The sequence below is a fragment of the Balaenoptera borealis genome, assembly GCF_965194805.1.
Source record: "Balaenoptera borealis genome assembly, chromosome: 18".
Classification (NCBI taxonomy): Eukaryota; Metazoa; Chordata; class Mammalia; order Artiodactyla; family Balaenopteridae; genus Balaenoptera; species Balaenoptera borealis.
The window spans coordinates 8679602-8699000 of NC_138877.1; the positions used below are offsets into that span (position 1 = coordinate 8679602).

At 45.0% G+C, this 19399-nt stretch overlaps 1 protein-coding gene across 3 annotated transcripts in view; it reads left to right on the forward strand.

Moving 5' to 3' along the window:
* Nucleotides 1-19387, forward strand: part of TEX26 (testis expressed 26) — a 66995-nt gene extending 47608 nt beyond the window's left edge. Inside the window, exons 8-9 of one of the 3 annotated variants that reach the window (XR_014237271.1) lie at nt 13711-14040; nt 18156-19387. The gene's annotated coding sequence lies outside the window, so the exon portion shown is untranslated. Of the gene's footprint in view, nt 1-13710 lie in introns of all 3 variants that reach the window. The other 2 variants (XR_014237272.1, XM_082366300.1) reach the window with 2 other exon arrangements.
* Nucleotides 19388-19399: the final 12 nt, after the last annotated feature.

The following is a 19399-nucleotide window of genomic DNA, read 5'->3' on the forward strand; positions in this document are numbered from 1 at the left end:
CATGGGCAACCAAGGCATGCCAGCTTGTGATCTGAAACAGGCTGATGTCTCCCAGCCTGGGAAGCACATTCTGCAGACAGACTCCAAGGGAGGAGAGGAAGTTAGCGTTGGCTCTGATCTGGCTGCCACACAAATGCACCCCTGTGATGGTTTGGATTAGTTCTCATCTGAACTGCGCAGCTTTTTAAAACTCCTATTTACACAGGACTTCTTCAGTATCCCTTCTATGTCTGTGTTGAAGCAGGCTGGGGAATGGAGTGGGGAGAGTGTGATGGAGCCGTGTGGACTAGAGCAGTCAACGAGAAACTCCATCCATAGCTGCTGACGGTCTGAGGTCAGAGCAGCAAAAGGGATGCTCAGGTCAGAGGCCAGGAGGCAGGCTGGTTGGTCAACTGGAAAGTGGGCTCAGTGGGTCTTCCCCAGAAGAGGTCCTGATCAGATGTCAGGAGCTGATGTACGCTGGTTGGAAAAACAAGAGCAAGAAACAGGAAGGCATAAAGAGGAAAGAGAGGGTGGTTTTGGGCAAATACAAACACTGGGCGTGGGGTGAGGGGCAGACAGGTCCCATTAAAAGGGCTGGGGGGATGGGATGGCACACAGGAATGACCTGTGATGACTCCATTTAAACATGTCAATACAAACCTAAATTCATTGTCAAAAGAGCCTGTCTTGGTCAGCTTGGGCTGCCATAACAAAATACCATACACTAGCTGGCTTAAACAACAAACATTACTTCTCACAGTTCTGGAGGGTAGAAACCCAAACATCATGGTGGCAGTGTGGTGGGGTCCTTGCTGAGGTTCTGTTCCTGGTTTATAGATAGCTGACTTCTCCTTGTCTCCTAACATTGTGAAGAGAGATCACCTCTCTCGTGTCTCTTTTTGTAAAGGCGCTAATCCCGTTCGTGAAGCCTCTACCCTCATGACCTTACTACTTTCCAAAGGTCCCATCTCCAAATATCATCATATTGGGGATGAGGGCTTCAACATATGAATTTGGGGGAAGAGGACACAAATTATGAATTATAAGATGTTCCTGGTGAGAGCGCCACTGATATTCACAAGAATCATGAAAACATTTAGTTAAGAATTAGGTGATTTTTGATGATACCATAACATGATCTGTCCCCACCTCACTGACTAGTCTTGGTCAGATTCAAAGAAGAGCAGACTGGTTGAGAGACCCAGAATAGATCCCACACCCGCCACTGAAGAGCACACTCCTTGACTTAAAGCTGAGGTTTCTCTGTCAGTTTGCACACCTGCTACAACAGGGAGGTGCCTCAGGTGGGAACAACGAGAGCAGGAGGTCTTAGATGAAACTAACACCGGGTGTTCCTGGACCATGCGGAGACCCAGAAGCCTCAGGGTTTGTGTGAACTGGGGTGGGAACCCATCAGGAAAGTCCTTTTTTCCTACCTTTTTTTTGGTGAGAACATTTAAGTTCTACTCTCTTAGCAAATTTCAATTATATCAATACAATACAATGTCATCAACCACAGTCACCAAGTTATCCATTAGATCCTCAGACCTTATTCACTTTATAACTGAAAGTTCATAGCCCCTGACCAACCTCTCCCTATTTCCCCACCTCCAGCCCCTGGCAACCACCACTCAGCTCTCTGTTTCCATGAGTTTGACTTTTGTTTTAGATTCCATATATAAGTGATATCATACAGTATTTGTCTTTCTCTGTCTGGTTTATTTCACCTAGCATAATGCCCTCCAGTTTCATTATTCATATTATTGCAAATGACAGGATTTCTTTCTTTTTTCCCCTCTTTTTTAAGGCTGAATAATATTCCATTAAAGATATAATGTATATGTGCGTATATATCACATTTTCTTTATCTATTCATCCGTCCACAGACACTTAGGTTGTTTCCATACCTTGGCTACGGTGAACAGTGCTACTGTCAGCTGGGGAGTATGGATATCTCTTTGAGACAATGATTTCATTTCCTTTGGACATATATGCATTCCAGAAGTGGAATTGCTGGATCATTCTATTTTTAATTTCTTGAGGAACCTCCATACCGTTTTCCTTAGTGACTGCACTAGTTTACATTCCCACCAACAGTGCACATGAGTTCCCTTTTCTCCACATCCTGGCCAGTACTTGTTACTTCTTGTCTTTTGGATAATAGACACCCTAACAGGTGTGAGATGAGGAGAGTCTTCGAGGTGCAGCAGAGAAATCATAAAAAGCACCTGGGAGATCACCTGGTCCAACCTCCTCACTTCACAGACACTAAAATTAAAGTCACAGAAGTTAAACAATTTGTCCAAGGTCAGAAAACTAGAGAGGGGCATGTGCGTTCAGACCATGGAGCAGCGGGGAGCCCCTGGGCTCCAAGCAAAGGGATGGGGTGAGGAAAGGGGGCTTCAGGAAAGTGGGTCTGGGGTCAAGAAGGATCAGGGATGAGAGCAGCAAAAGTCGGGGAGACCCAGAAACCACCCAGGCTGTGGGTTGTGGCAACAGAGGGTAGTAGGAGGACTGAATGACTTGGTGACTGGGGATGGAGGGTGAGAAAGAGGAAAATAATGACTCAACTTCTGAGTTTGAGAAGCTGGTCAAATGGTGGTTCTGCTTCCAGGAAAGTGGGCAGTAGAAAGAATCAAAAAGGACTCAGGCTCTGAGGATGGTTCAAAGTGGGGGTCATTCTGGGGAAATCAGGCTGGAGCAGCATTTGGCAGGCTGGGATCCAGGAGCCAGCAAGACAGCCAAGAGGAGAGATTCTGCAGCCAGTGAAGGCTGCCTTGGATCTTTAGGAACAGAGGGACCCCCACCTCCGCCTCCCAAACCTCATTCGAGGGCCAGCATGGAGGCCTGGCTCCAGAGCTTGCCTCTTGCTCGTATCTCCCTCGTTCTTAAATCCTCTGGCTTCATATTTCCTATTATCACCCCCAAGCTCTGATCCTTTATTAAGCTGTGTGCACAATCGCCTCTGAATTACTAACCTTGACAATCACTCCCTGCGCATGTGGACTTCAGTGACACTGACATTTCTGAGTGAGAACAAGTTCCCCTCCACCCAAGACTTCCCTGGTCCCCTCACCCTACCATGACCCCTGTGGTGACCTCATTCGACAGTGACCCCTCTGGTGACATGTCCAGACCTCTCCTGTGCTCCAGACCTCCATTTCCAATTGTTGGATGGACCTCTCTACTTGGATATCTCAAAAGGAGATTCAATTCAATATGCCCCCAGTGGAATGAATTATCTTATATTGTACGTCTTTTTCCTCTCCCCATGTTTTCCTAATAGCCTCTTCCCATTCACCTCATCCAGAATCCTGGTGCCATCTTCCATCTCCCCAGCCTCCAGAGTCATGGGACCCTGTTACCGACACACATCCTGCATCTCCATTCCCACTACCATCTTGGTTCAGGCCCTCTGCAATTCTCTCCGAGACTCCTGCAAATGGTCTCCGTCCCTCCCCATCTCTCTCCTTCGTGCTGCAGAGAGAATGGTCCTACAATGTCTTGTTAAGGTGGCTTTTCATTTTCTTAAGGACAAAATCCAGCCTCCTGAGTATGGCATACACTAGATACACGGGGGTCAAGATCTGACCCCCACTGTTTGACTTGCTCTGTCTCTTCCTGGAAGGCACTGCCCCTCTAGTCTGCCTGGAAAACTAATACTTATCTTTCCAGTGGCTTCTCCCTTGAGAAGCGCCTCCCCACCCTGACCTCTCCAGCCAGCATTAAGTGCTTCCTCTCTGTGTAGTTCCAGGGCTCCAACAGACCTGGTGCTTATCAGAGTGTTAAAATTACTGGCTCACCTGTCTGTCCTCTGTTTTGTCTTCATAGTCCCAGCGTCTAGCCCAATATCTGGTATAGGTCAAGCACTTAATAAATGCTGATCAAGGTGAGAGAATGGATGGAGAAATGAATGAAGAGTTTCATAACGTTATACCACCATGCACACACCCCCATTCTGAAGGGTCACTGCTTCCAGAACTCTGAGTTTGACTCAGGAGAAAGCCACCCTCCTCAGACCAGCTACAGGTGTGGGAGTACAGATTCTGACAAGCTGGGTAATAAGTGAGATAGCAATAGTGTTTAGAACCAAAATGAAACCTAGAGATTCCTTCACCCACTTTCTCATTTTAGGGGTCAGGGCACAGGACTGGATAAGGAGAAAGCCACTGGATGTAGATCTGACTTAGAGTTCACTGATCTTTCCCTGGCAAATGTTCTAGTTGCTGCGAATGTGTGGGCCAATTCTTTTACTTAAGAAGCATTTTTTTTTTCTGGTTACAAAATAAGTCTTCTTTATAGAATATTATAAGTTGATTGTATAGGCTCATTGTAGAAAATATAGAATACAGAGAAGAACAAAGAAAAGGAAATAGGAACCATGTGTGGAGCCCTCACCAGAGACAATTTGCTCTTTCAATTTGGCTTTTTGGAAGAAACAGAAATCCCCTCAAGGTGGCTCAAGTCAAGGGCCTTTGTCGTGAGGACACACATGCAATGACAGGGAATCTCATGGAAATCTTAGAACAGAAAGCTGTCTCTGAACCGGGCTTTCATGAGGCAGAGTCGGGAGTGGCTTTGGATTCAGAGGATATCTGGGAGCCAAGGTGCACTAGCTCAAAAGCTCTACTCTGGGGCCTCCTTGTTCATGTAGCTCAGCTCCCTCCACTTGTCTGCTTCTGTCTGTCCTGTCTCCATTTCCTGAACATTTTCCCACCATTTCCTGAACACTTTTCAAAAGTCCTAGTTCAGACACTGAGACAGAGAGAGACTCTCACTGGCCCAGCTAATCTTTTCAATAGTCCGCAGGTTGATGGACATCTTTTACTCCTCTAATCAGCTGTGGGCAAGAGGGTCAAGGGTACCTGATCAGCCTTTGGTAGGATAGAAGGAGCAGGGCTGGCCTTAATAATAATAATAACAACAATAATAATAGCTACCATGCCTGGAGCACCTACTATGTGCCTTGAACTGCTCTAAATACTTGACATACATTATAACATTTACTTCACTTTTTACCCGGTGAGGTGGGCACTATGATTACGACCATTTCATTTGGGGAAATTTAATATTATGATCCATGTAGCTGTATGTCTATATTCTGCCACCCCAGAAAAAAAGGTTGCGTGTCTGCAACACTTCCATATCCTAACCTCTTCTCTCTCTTTCAGCCCCCACACCCTGCAGAGATTTGTGCTCTCATTTTAGTTGTCCAAAGTGCTTCATTTAAATGCCCCATGTCCAAAACCATCCCTACTCCTTCTCCCCTCCCCCACTCATCCAAATCCTCCTCCACTCTGTTCACTTCCAGCTCTCCGCCCCTCTCTTCACCTGACCCCAGCAAGCCTGATGCGTTGTGTGAGGCCTGCCATTATTAGAGTGGTCTTTCCTCCAGGACAGATTTTATGTTCTTTTGGTTACAATGAAATAAAATTTCAAGGCACCAAGAGTGAGAAATTCTTCAAAGAGTTTCACAGGCTCTGTAGACTCAATTCCTACATGCAGCATCCAGGATGCTCTAAAGGGGGCCCTCTTAATCATCCAATAATCCTGAACCCTGACGAGGACACACAGTCTGCCCTAAGGCCTACAGCTGGGCCTCTGACGGGATAACTGGTCTACCTTTTAGTTCCGTTTCCCAGAGCCTAAATATGGACCCAATCAGCTGAAATGAGATTACAAACTTCTTTTGCTTTATTTGGCAACAAAAGAGATGAGTTTTCCCCCCAACCTCTATGTTTCAAAAAGATCCAATAAGCAAGATCTTTAAATCAAGGAAGTTTAAGAGAGAGTAGTACTACTCTGAGAACAAATACAAAAAGGGCACAGTACTTAAGTAAAAAGTCTCAAATCTATTATTGCCTCTGTTTCCTTAAGATGGAAACACATGGAAAAACCAGCAATCCCAGGCACCTTCGGGGACTTTCCTGAGCAGCCCCTATAACAGTGTTGTCAAATTAATAGTAATTAGAATTACTGCTTAAACAACTTGTCATTTATACCTAATTACTACACACTACAATAAAAATTATCATGACAGATTCACTTTGTTGTAAGCTTTATTTAATTACAATCCTTAACTTCCATGGATTTTGTCTTAATAGTTTACTGACTACTTGTTACATTGTCTGTTCAGAACTGAAAACATTTAAGAAACTCGTAGTTCTGGGGCTGTATCAGGGGTCTCTTTTTTTCCCCCCTTTACTTAAAGCAGAGTGGGAAGGGCTCAGCTTGATGCCTTCCATCGTGGTCAATTAAGGCACAGATCCTGCCTCCACATCCCCAAAAGTCCTGTCCCGCTTTTGGTGCCACCTCTGAGAAGGTGGCTTCTCAAAAGGGAATTAGACGTGGGGTCATGGGCAATGGGGGTGGAGGGGGACCCAGTCTCCTTACCGAGACCCCTGACAGGACTGTGTCTCGGGATGGGGTCCGGGCAGCGTCCTGAACGCCGTGGCGATGCCGGGGGAGCCGCTAATGCTTCGAGCTCAGACTTGCCCCGCCGGACCTCGGCCTTCGGGGGAGCAGGGGCTGCGGAGAGCAGACCCCCCAGCCTGGCTGCTGCGGGCCTGCCTCATCCGGGGAAGATGTGCAACCCCTCGGTTGGAACCGAGGACGTGGCCCGGAGGAGGGTGTCGCCTCTATACGCGGACCTGGCGCGGAACCTGCGGACGGAAAAGGTGAGGGAGCGGCGAGCGGACCACCTTTGTGGGCCATGCGGGCTCTCGCGCAGGGCTTAGGACTGCGCTGGAGCCCCCTAGGGTCCGTGGCCAGTGACGCTGTTTAAAGCTGGGGTCCATATCAGGTGTGCTCTGGCCTCCTCTTCCCACGGAAGACCCATCCAGACCCATCCGCTGTTTGCTGCTCCTTAACCGACCTTCCCAGCGTGCACGCACCTCGCGAAGCATCCCTATAATCGGCCGGGGCCAGCTTCTGCAGGTGTCTTTCCTCTCTCCTTTCCACGCCTATCAGCATTTTCCTTTCTTAGGTCCACCTCCTTTCCAGTCTCATTCTTTGCTTCCCAAGGTCACAATTGCCTCTCCGGATAAATCAGATTCATGCTAATATGTTAAGGGTATGAATAAATTCCAATTAATCCATCTCATTTGATTTTAATTTGGCAAACATTTATGAAGCAATATCATATACCGAGCCCTAGAGAAAAACTCAAATTTAAACAAAATATAGCCCCTCAAGACTTTACACAACCAGCAGTTTTTCCTCAAAGGAAATGTTTTAGAGTACCAAAATGAGATTTTTAAAATTTAATAATAGTGTATTTATGTTAATGTTCCCTGGAAATCTAACAAGCACATCGAACCCAACCATGATTTCATGATTACTATTGTTTTGGATGAGGCTAAAGAAGGTAATATGTACAATAAGCGAGTCTATTTAAAGAAAAACATTAAGTAAATAAAATAAATGACAAAAATCTGTACAGATAATGCACTCATGACTAAGTTTCAGGAAAACAGGAGCTCAGTAAGAGAGAGAGATGTGTATCCAAAGACATGTGCCCCTGATGGGGAGACGGGGAGGGGGAAATGACTTCTGGCTTTTGGGGACAAGGAAGGCTTCTGGGAGAAAGCGGCATATGAGATGGGCCTTCAAGGATCTCTAGGAGTTTTTCCAAGATATTACAAAGTGGAGGCCACCCCACATGGAGGAAACAGCACACCAGGCCACCCAAGTGATTGAAGTAAATGGGGCCCGAGGAGCAGAAATGGGACGAATGCTGGACAGTGAGGTTGGAAATGGATGATGAGGAGCTTAAAAAATAGGGAATTCCCTGGCGGTCCAGTGGTTGAGACTTCGCACGTTCACTGCTGAGGGCCCAGGTTCGATCCCTGGTCAGGGAACTAAGATCCCACAAGCCGCGTGGTGGGGAAGAAAAAAAAAAATTGGGGTTTTGTTCTTTTTGTCATTGTGACCTATGCAGATAATATGTCAAAAGGAGCTTTCCTCAGGGCAGAGATCTTCATAGTGAGGGCGAGATCAATTAATGGGTCAGGAGATTGATTTGCTGGAATATGACCGGCATCTAAAATAATGACAGCTGTTAATTCATATCAGAGTGCATCTTCTGAATAAGCACAAGTCGTGTATTGTGAAACTTTTGTTACCTAGCGTGCATTGAGTCATGATGTCAAACGGGTCAGGAAATTTGAAACGAATTGCCCCCGTGTGATCTCAGCCAATGAGGATCTTCATGAACAATCTATTTCCGGTCACCTCTCAAGTCAGTGCATAGAGAGTTCAACCGTGTAGGTCATACTCCGACTTTCACTTTGCCCATCAAACACTTTTTCAGTCTTCCAGGGTTCCATGAGAACTTTTCAGTCCTTGTCAGAGGTTATGGGGCATTTCCTGGTTGAGGGTGACTTTTTCACCGACTGCGGCCAGGCCAGGTTTTGCTCCTTTGCTGATTGGGTTAGCCAGTTCGGAGCCTGCGGTGACCCAGGCCGTATTGTTTGTAGCTGGGCTGTGTTTGACGGGGTTGCCTCTGAGGCCTGAGGCTACTTGTTGCCATCTCGGAACGGTGACAGGATCTGCAGCTCCTGGCTCGAAGTCTGTGTGGGCTGGCGTGGGATCGAGGCTGTGCCAGGTGGATGTGCGATGATGCCACTTCAAAGGAAAAGGCATGGCTTCAGGGACACGTATTTAAATGAGCTGTGGGAGAACGGGCACACAGCAACTATTTTTTATTTGTGTTAGAACTACAAGAGCCAGAGTTGCTCATGCAGTACTGGCTTTGGATATAGGAGATGAAGACTTTTTTGGCTCTACCACTCACTTCCTTGGGGACCTGTCTTCTCCGATCCTCAGCTTCCCCGCTGTAAGGAAGGGGCGTGACTCTAACGGTTCTGAGACCCCTTCCAGCTCAGTTCTTCTCTATTTCTCCATCGCCTTGTTCTCGGTACAGGTATGTTGCTTCTGTTCTCACTCCTCCCTCCAATGCTCGTGGCAAACTGAGCGAATCCATCCTGGCTTTTCCCTGCCAAGAGCCTCAGAATCCTTCTCAACACAGTACTCGACTGCTACAACCGATCAGTGCACACGTGCAAGGTCAGCTTTGCCATTCTTATTTGCTAAGGCTGACAGAAGCATTTGTCTTTTTTTTTTTAACCACTGAGAGGCCATGGAATCTACCCAAGCAGCTGGAAAAGCAGCAAAGTATTCATTTTAGATTGATTTAGAGAAGCAAGCTGGGAAATGCTTGGGCTGCTCCTTGCAGCCCATTTGGATCCTCTTAAAAACTTGTAGAGGGGACTTCCCTGGAGGTCCAGTGGTTAAGACTTTGCCTTCCAATGAAGGGGGTGTGGATTCGATTCCTGGTCGGGGAACTAAGATCCCACATGCCTCGTGGCCAAAAAACCAAAACATAAAACAGAAGCAATATTGTAACAAATTCAATAAAGACTTTAAAAATGGTCCACATCAAAAAAATCTTTAAAAAAAAAAAAAGTCTGTAGAAGCTGTAGAATGTGCCCATGGTGGAAAGTCTTTAATACTCACTGAATGAAGGAGGAGGTTTGACTCTTCAATTGTCACCGTACTTTTAACCATATAACATATAATCATAACTAAAACAGCAAGGTAAAAATGCCTCCAAGTAAAGGGGAATTTGAGGTTCACTTCTAGGGGACTAGTCACTTGGGTTGAAACAATCCACTCTGATTTTTAGACTCTCCAGAGAAGAGACGTGAGTGATAGTGGACATTGGAGGTCTGGAAATCCACACCCCTCCGGTCTACCCATCTGCCTGTGTTCTCTTGGGAGATGGCGCAGGAGCTGGCTGGGGACCTCTGGCAGAGGCGGGGCAGCAGAAAAGAGAGCTGGTATTAGGTCCTGGTGCTAGCACTTACTGGTTGTGGGAAAGTGGGCAAGTTAATTGAGCTCTCGGTGCCTCAATTTCCTGATCTGTGAAATGGGGACCATAATACTGTCTCCCTCACAGAGTTGTTATGAAGATTAATGGAAACATGCGTGTAAAGTATCCAGCAGCTTGTACATAATAAGCTCAAATAAAGGTTAGATGTTAGTGGCAGTGCTGTTTAAGGCTGCATTAGTTTAAAATGGAAGCCACCTTCTAATCTTCCTGCTCCTAAGATGGCTAAAAAGACAATCTTTTTTTTTTTTAAGCCTCATTTATCATGAGTTTGAAAGTTCCTGGCAGAATCACCCAGGCCTTTTTTTGACCCTTCTTCCTGTGGTTATGATCTTGTGTCACACAAGAAAAAGATTACTTTCACAGTCTAGGTTCACTGGAGAACTCCCTACAGCCTCCCCTTTTCCTCTTCATCAGGACAATCCACCATGGGAGCCCCTAAATTTCAACCCGGAGAACCCCTCAAATCTTCTGGCGTTACTATCTCTTTTAGAATCTTAAGACCACGAAATCGTAACTGTCTGTTTTCTGAAGCTATAGAGACAGACACTCAAGGAACAGATTTTCAAAAGGATACTTTATTCAATTAATTAGTCAATTCCCTTGTCATAGATGTGAAATTACCCCTAAACCATCCGGACTGAGGAGACTCTACAGTGAGAAGCAAAGAAATGTTGGGATGTTAACAATAGGAGAGCTCATTTGCATTGCAAATGAGCAACCAGCAGGCAAATGAACCCTTATGGGAAAACCACTCTAATCATAAAAACTGCTTGCTTTCGGGGAGACTGCAGTGTAAGGACAAACAGAATCACAGCTCCATGAACCCTCTGCAATATAGGATATTAGAGAACATCCAGGTAGTTTTTTCTGAATATGCATTTGAATACAGCAAAATGCATTGCTGGGCAATAGACAGTATGTTTAAAACTTGACTCCACAACTGTGGGCTCAATTATTTATGGTTGTCACTATAGCTATGATAGTCTGGAAATAGTCAGGCTTTTCTCTGTTTTTATTTGTAGGAAAACAAGTCATTCAAGCTTTTTAGTGATGCAATGTGACTGGCTGTCGATGGCAGTTACAAATTTTCAAGCCCTGCCAAACACAGGAGTACCCGAAAGGGACATATGTTTTCTCTGCTTTGTGTTCCAAATTTGCCTTAAAAACATGCAATTATGTGAAGGCCTGACTTATATTTTCAAGGAAGAGCACAATAATGGCTCTGTTTTGTAGCTGTGTTTCTCCAAAACGTATTTATATTGCTGCCGTTTCAAAAGAAGTTGGCTAATGATCACTGGATTTTTGCATTCCGTCACGACATGTGAAAATTTGATTAGGGCTGTGAGATTTAAGAACTGATTTTTTAAGCGCAACAGAAATTTAGTTAACATCATTCGGTACTGCAGCCCTGAAAAGTCTTCTGTAGTTAGGATTAGGGTTAAGGTTAGGGTTTTCATTCACTTCCTTATTTTTGTGGACAGTGGGAGGAGGGGAGGCCGGAAGCACGTGTATTTGTAACCAGAAGGCCAAGTTGGAATAGAATGACCAGGATAACAGAGAGCAAAGCTTGGAAGGTGCCAGAGGCTGTAGGTGTGTCATGAGCATATAGGAGGCAGGCTGGGTAGGATATTTCGGGGGATAGAAGGATGGCTCCGGGGAGAAGTTGTGAAGGGAGAGAGTGAGGCTTTTTGGTCACATTTTATACTTAACTGAAAATTGCTGTAAAACCTTTCATAAATTATATAATCACTGGCTTTGGTTTCATGCCCTTCGTTACTATTATTAATGATGGCATTCACTTCACTCTCGCAGAAGCATTTCTAGTAAATTTAAGGAGAGAAGATGAATTAGTCTCTTTCTGGATTGGGGAGCCCCCTCCTGGGAGGTAGGAAATTTTTTGTTATTTGTTCTTTTTCAGAAATGGAGGTAGAGAAGGGTGAAAGGCCCATTTCACATAATAAGGTGGTTAGTGGACAAGTAATGATCATGGTATAAATTTCAGGAAATTCTGAAGCTAAGAGAAAAAGATATTCAGGGACAGTGGAAGGATAGAAGTCTGCGGTAAGGATAACATATATGCAGTATGTTTTGACTGCTTTGTACAAATCTAGAGTCACCACTTTTTAGGAATATAAGTGTTTTTAGGAATATAAATTTAGGAATAAAAGTCTTATGTAATGTATAGACTCATAAAGTACACTGTGTATTTAGAATTGTAAAGGCTCAGGAAAATACAATATGAAAATTGAAATAATACCATGTTTTTCCCATAATATTCCAACCTTAAGGGGAATAATTTTCAAATCCTTAAAAAATTGTTTCACCCTCTGGAAGTCACATCTGGGATGTAGGATAAGAAGTCACATGCTCTTAGAGGCACCATCTTCTTGTTAGGTCTCAGATTCGAGTACATTTTTCTCATACTTGTTGTGTGTGAGCCTGATATGAGCCTGGTATACTCTCACTGCTTTTTTGGATGCTGGAGAAGGCGTAGTCTAAGAAAATGTTGAATTCATTCAGTGGTAATATCTCTTACTGGGGAGGGGAAATGGCCCCTCAGTGTGATGGAATCATCTTTCACGTGTAGTCAAATATTGTTGGGGTCTTTCTCCCAGTCAGCTTTTTAAACATTACCTCCTGGGCTCAGGTCTTGCCAAAAGAGCCCTACCGGGAAATTTTAAGTGGAAACTTCAGGTGGAGTGTTTTCCCGTTCTAGAGCTAGGTTTCCAATTTTGTTCCTTGGTGAAAGCAAGTTAAAAAGTAATTATTGAGTCATTTAGGACAGAATTTGAAAGGTGCTTCAACTTTACAAAATTGTGGATCTCCCAGGAGCTTTGGTGTCAGTCTGAGTTTTATGGTAAAGGCCACCACCTTGGAAGCTTGGAGGTGGTCAGAGAGATTTCAGAAGATGATCCTATTGGGGAAATAGCCTATTTCCTCCTTTGCTATCTTCCTCGGGCCTCAGGAGATGGTGCAAGAACATCAGAGCTTAGCTCAGCTCTACCCACTGGTGACAGTTTATTCATTCTTTCTAAGCCAGAAGTTTAAGGATTTTCGTTTATAAAAGCCAAATTGTTGAGATAGTAGCTAAGAGACTGGAGGTGGGGCAGAGGCATTCTCTGGGGATCTGTTTATTGAGCTAAGGACAGGGGACTAAAAGGTAACCAAATTCCCTAACACCAAGGGTACCAAGAGCCTCTGGCCATAGCTTCAGAAAATTTACCCCAGAAAAAGAGGCCGCAGATCAGTTCCCCCAGGGCCTCCTCCTGGTTCAGCCTGGGGTGAGACGGACCAATGAGCAGAGGATGCGCCACTCGGCAGTTCTAAGGCACTGGTCTCCTGACAGGGAAGAGAGCATCTTTGGAATGTGATCTGGCAACATATTTTCACTCTCCCTTTTCTCATATCAGTCCCGTTCCAGATCTTTTCTTTCCCAAGTCATTGTCTATCCTCTCCTTTCCTTCCACCACCTCGCCACCTCTTCCTTCCTTCCTTCCTTCCTTCCAGCCCAGTTGAGCCAAGCCTACCCCAGAACTTGGGGCTGAATTGGAGTAGACACTGGGAACAATGACGGTTGGAATAGCCTAAGTGTTACTCAGAGGCTTAGCCACCCCATTGGCCTCCCATAGAGAGAGGAATTATGGGTTTCCAGAAATTGCATTTTATGGGCATTACTATTAGCATGGTATGTTTTTAATTTATTTTCTTTTTGCTTTGATGAGATTGAACATCAAGTGACCCTTGAAGAGCTACAACACTTAAATGCACTCTTTCAGGTAGGAATTGAGCAGGTGAGCTTTCTAATTTGATTCTCTTTTTGATGGTTGATTTTTCAGTGAAAAGTACACGCCTTTTAGTTCCTATAAAACAGCAATGAAGAATAAATTCTCTGTAATTGTCACTTCTTAATGGAATTAGAAACAAAGTATGAATGCATCAGAGAAATGAACAAAAGGGATGGCATGCTAGAAGTTGACAGAGTTCAGGTAGGTCCAATTAGACATTCCATTCTTTGGACTTTTACTCCCAGACTAAACAAAATGCAACTATGTTCAGAGCTAATTATTCTTTTTCCCTCCTAGGAGTATGAGAAGAGAGGAAGGCAGCTGCTGGATATGGAAACTTAAAAATGCATAATGAAGCAGAGCATGAGGTCACAGAAGAAAGTAAATGGGTTTTATAAATGTTGGATCATTGAAACCCAGTTAAAATTTCAACCATAGGAACCAATTAGGCTTGATGATCTATCTGTACAATCACTCTCAGCTCTGAACTGTGATTTCTGCTAACACCCAGCTGACTTACTGAACAGTTCATATAGGAAAATATTTTTAAATTACTTAGTACACTAGGCCAACAAGATATTTAGAGACTTTTCTGGAAAAGGAGAAAAATGCTCTTATTAGATCACTGGTTATTTCCACGTGGGTTGTTTCCAAAGAGTTTGGACACTTCTCCCACCCCCAAACTGCTGGAATTAAGGATTTTAAATATTTTCTCTGCAGTCTTGTTCAGCCCAGTTTTTAGCCCAGAATATGAAATCTTATTGAATATCTTAGCCTGTTCAGGCTGCTGTAGAAAAAAAGAAAAAAAAAAAACCATAAAATGAGATGAGAGGCTTATAAACAACAAGCATTTATTTCTTACAGTTCCAGAGGCTGGAACTGAGGTCAGGGTGCCCTCAGGGTCAGGTGAGGGCCCTCTTCCAGGCTGCAGACTTCTCGTTGGATCCTAGCAGGGCAGAAGGGGTGAGGGAGCTCACTGGGGTCTCTTTCGTAAGATCACAAATCCTATTCTTGAGGGCTCCACGTTCATGCCCTAAGCACCTCCCAAAGCCTCACCTACTAATGTCATCACATTGGGCATTAGGGTTTCAACATATGAATTTGGCAGGGAGGCGGGGACACAAAACTCCAAACATAGCAATGAACAAGGCTGTATTCATAAGATAAAATACATATGATAACAGGAGAGGCTGTTTAAGCTCTACTTGCTAAGGTTTCATGATTACATCTTAAACTATAGAAAAAAATTATTCAAGGTAAAGCACTATGATCTTGTCCCTGGAGTTTAAACAAAATGCCACCATTGTCAAACTGTAGGCTGATGAGGTCCCCAATGCCCCTTCTAAGTTACAAAGCCCTCGGTTTCCATGGCTCGAGTGGAAGTTTATGTATGTTTAGAGTTTCATCTGCTGTGGAGAAGTGATCGTTAAAAAACACCCATCTTTTAAAAATATCTACTCTGTATGCATAATATTAAACAAAAAACTATGGGGTAGAGAGAGGAGTGTTTTCAATGGATAAATTATCAGGTGTTTTAACAACATCCCAGATCTTTTTAGCCAAAGCAGTCTAATTATCTGCATTTTTAGCATGCCTGCCCCCCTAGTCAGTGATCTACTCATTCTCTTCTCCTCTCATTCATTCATTCATTCACTCACACATTCATTCATTCAATAAACATTTACTAGTGGCACAGAATCAGTCAAGTGGGCTCTGCCCTCGGGGAGGTCAGAGCTGGCCTAGAATTCAGGCTGGGTGCTATGTGAGCATCTAAAGCAGACCAGGGAGCCAAAAAGGTCTCCTGGAGGAGATGAACCTTGGGCTGAGTTTTCAGGGACACAATGTACAGGGTGAGTGTTTCAGATATGGGTGCCACCTAGAGGAATGGGGGTCTTACACCAAACCTTGTGGTTCCCTTGGGGAGCAGAGAAGGTGATGCCCTATTTTCCTATTTCCATATCTTCCCACGTGCTGTTCCCTTGCCTAGAATGCTCTCCTCCCATTTTTTGCCTGAGTAATAATTCTCCCTGGATTCTGGTTTTTCTTATGTTCCCAGAATTTAGGACCATGCCTGGCCCATACAGATGTCCAATAAATGCTGTTGAATGAATGACTGACTTTAACGCAGTACAGTCACCATGGGCTCAAATGAGTCTGTCCGAACTTTCCTAGAAAGAAGTAGCTGCTCCCCCTTTTAACCTGAGAGTGGTCCGCAGTTTCCTGTAACACAGAATCTGTTTTCTGCACTGCATTGCTGGTTTGCTGTGACCCCGCTAGACAGCGAATGCCATGAGGGCAAGTAAGGCATCTTTCAGCTCTGAAGCTGCAGCATCTGACACAGGGCTTGGCATGCCATTGGTGCTCAATGAGTGAGCGATGTGAGGAGGAAGTGGTCCAGTGTCTCTCACATAATCATGCTGAGAAGGCAGCTCCCCAGGGCAGGGCCAGAGGCTGTTCATGCAGACCCCAGCGCCCCTTTAGCTCTGACTGATGGGGGAGGCTGCATCTCTCTGGGCAGAGCCACGGTGCTGCAAGGCCAAGGACTGGCCGTATGATGGCCCATGTACTGCCCGAGGGCCCACTCCCACCGCGGTCCACAACGCTGCACGGCCCCTGCCTCACGCCACCTTGTCCGGAGCCCCAAGGTGCCCGGGTGGACCCACACCTCTCCCAGGCTCTGCTCTGTGGGGACAGGGGTGGTCTGGGTGGGCAGCCTGAGCCCAGGCAGTGATTGCCCTCCTCCTGAGCTTTTTTGTTTCCTGTTGCATCTCTGATCCTTGTCTCTCTGCAAGCCATCCCTCTAGCTGTTTTGGTCTGTTTGGACTTTCATTCCAAAAATATTTGTTACTTATTATGTGCATGGTATTGCCTAGTTGCCATGGTAATGTCTGCGCTGGCAGCCACACCCAGGGGTGTGAGATGTCTCCTTTGGAGCATGACGTAGAGGGAACTGGGGCTGAGCTTAGTCCCACATCAGGGTCTCTCCTCACGACCCCTACACTGGCACTGGGTATCGACTCACCAAGGGGCAATGCCCTGGTGTCTTGAAATAAGGCATCATCTCATTTTTTCCATTTGGTATCATCACTGAGCAAAGGCAAACACCCCTGAGACTTATAAGACAAAAGCCAACACCTCATTCCCCAAAATAGACATAAAACCTGACCATCTCTATTGAAGCTGCAATTACAGAATCCTGGGGTTTGAAAGGACCTTAGAGGTCACTTAGTATATAACCACTTCAATGCATAAATTCTATTCTCTGCTAAGCCAGGAGCCAGCATATGCTTGAATACCTTCAGCTTAAGGGAACTCGATACTTTATAAGGTAGCCCATTTCAAGGTTGGAGAGCTCTGACCTTAAATTTGTTTTTTTCCCTTTATGAGCTAAAATTGGTCTTTCTTGACATTCTACCCATTAGTCCCATTTCTAAGCTTTTGCACCACTCTCTGAGTTATCCATTGCACCAGAACAAAATTACCACAAACTCAGTAGCTTAAAACTACACATTTATTACCTCACAGTTTTTGTAAGTTAGGCATCCAGTCTTGGCTTAGCTGGATTCTCTGCTTCAGGGTGTCTTGTGAGGCTATATCAAGGTGGTAGCTATGCTAGGGTCTCATCTGAAAGCTTGACTGGGGAACAGTGCCCTTCCAAGGACACATGGGCTTTGCCAGGATTCAGTTTCTTGCAGGTTGTTGGACAAAGGCCTCAGTTCCTTGCTGGCTGTTGGCCATTTCCATGTAGGCATCTCTATAGGGCAGCTCATGGCATGGCAGCCAGCTTCCTGAAAGCCAGCAAGGGAGAGAGAGAGCCTACCAGAAGTTATGATTGGTTACCAGCAAGTTACTCAAAGAGAGGGGGTTTTATCGGCCTGAATACCAAGAGGCAGGGATCGTGGGGTCCATCTTATAGTCTGCCTGTTACAGCCACACAGAAGAAATCTACTCTCTCTCCCACAGAAGGTCCTTTCTAACACTTGAAAGTCATTTTTATGACTTGTGCATCTTTTTGTCCTGGCTACACCCAAGTGAGTCTCCTCGCCATCCCAACCATTGTCCTCAAAACTTACTTTGCTGTGTATCTCAAAGTGGGGATACACTCAAAGATACTGATACACTTTGAGTTTCAGTATCTCAGACTGAAACTCAGTTCAGGCCTCTGGCTGGAACTGACCAGGGTGGAGTGGGACCCCCTGGGAACATACGCACTGGGAGACCCACAGCTCCTCCTACTAATTAAGGCTTGATTTCAAAAATAGACATTCTAGGAACTCAGTCTCTTGCTGGGGAAGAGTTTTGGTGTCAGTGCACTGAATTCAGATTAACAGTCCTATTAATGTTTTGGAGCAAACATTCCAGAGATCTTAGAGTAGTATGCATTTTTGAATATGAAAATTGGAAAAATGAGTATTTCCCCCCTCCTTCTGTATCCTCTCATCCACCAATCTAGTGAATAGTTTATTCTAAAAACAGATTTATTTTTTTCTCTCTAGAGTACTGAACAAATAGAACAACTTTTCATGAAAATAGGCTATGAAGCAGTGGGCAGAATTCAGTGGGTAAGTTGGGTTGTGTTTTGTGAATCAGACTTGAAGTTGGTGAGGAAAATGTATAAAATGTTTGGTTCTGAGCCTTTCTGGAGTATTCTATGCCCCTCAGTACCCTTGCCAAGTTGAAGCTGAACCAAGGGGACATGCATATTCACAATTTTCAAGTTCTTGTAATGTCAGGATATGCTTGGAATAGCTTAACTAGGAATTGCAGTAGCTCAGGCAAGTTCCAAGAAGGCGTTCCTAAAACCAGGAAATGAAGGCTGCATCTGCCACCTCACCCAAAAGCAAAAGTGAAACACCAGTGAGCAAGAAATCCTGTGAGCAAGCAACACCTGGTGATAATCAGATCACTGACGCACGGCAAGTGTTTAGAAAGGGGGCAGCCACAGAGTAATTTCTCAACAAATGTTATCATCATCGTCATTATTAATGTTTCCCAATTTGGGTTGTATGATAATGAGGAGCTGAGACATCTGCTTTTAAAATTCTCTGCCATTGTGCATCAGTATCCTTCCATTGTTCTAGGATGAACTAAGTTCTAAAACAACAAGCTGAGCAGCATTCACCTCTATTCAGACCTCGGGCCAGTGCCCCAACCAAAGCAAATACAAGTGTTTTCACTGTCATCTGATTTGAAAGGGAACAGTCGGGATTCCAGGAAAGAGAAGGGAAGACTCTAGTGAATTAGGGCTTTGGGGGAAGTGGAGAGAAAATGGAGATGTTCCCAGGCCCTGTAGGCACGCCCACCCCTTCCCCAGACCGCAGGTCTGCTTTTCCCTACGTGCACTGCTGAGATTCGAAATGAGGCATACATCCTGGTGGGTCGGAACTGTGCGGTCAGACCAATGGGGGCTCAAGTCTCAGGCCAGCCACTTACTAGTTGTTTGACCTTAGGCAGATTATTTAACCTTTCTAGGCTTGAGTTTCACAATTTGTAAAACGAGGAGAGCAACAGTACCTACCTTATCCAGCTATGGCAAGAATGGAGGTGAAGGTCCACATTGCATGGAACAGGGTATGTGCTCAACCATCATCATCACCTTTAGACAGAGAGACTGGGCAGGGAAGCGAGACACTGGGGAGCAGATTTCCAGCCCCAGCCGAACAGGCGCACCCCAGTTATTAGCCCCGAGTTTTTGGCAGCCAAGTTCACATCGATGAACCAATAATTATGTCAGAAAAAA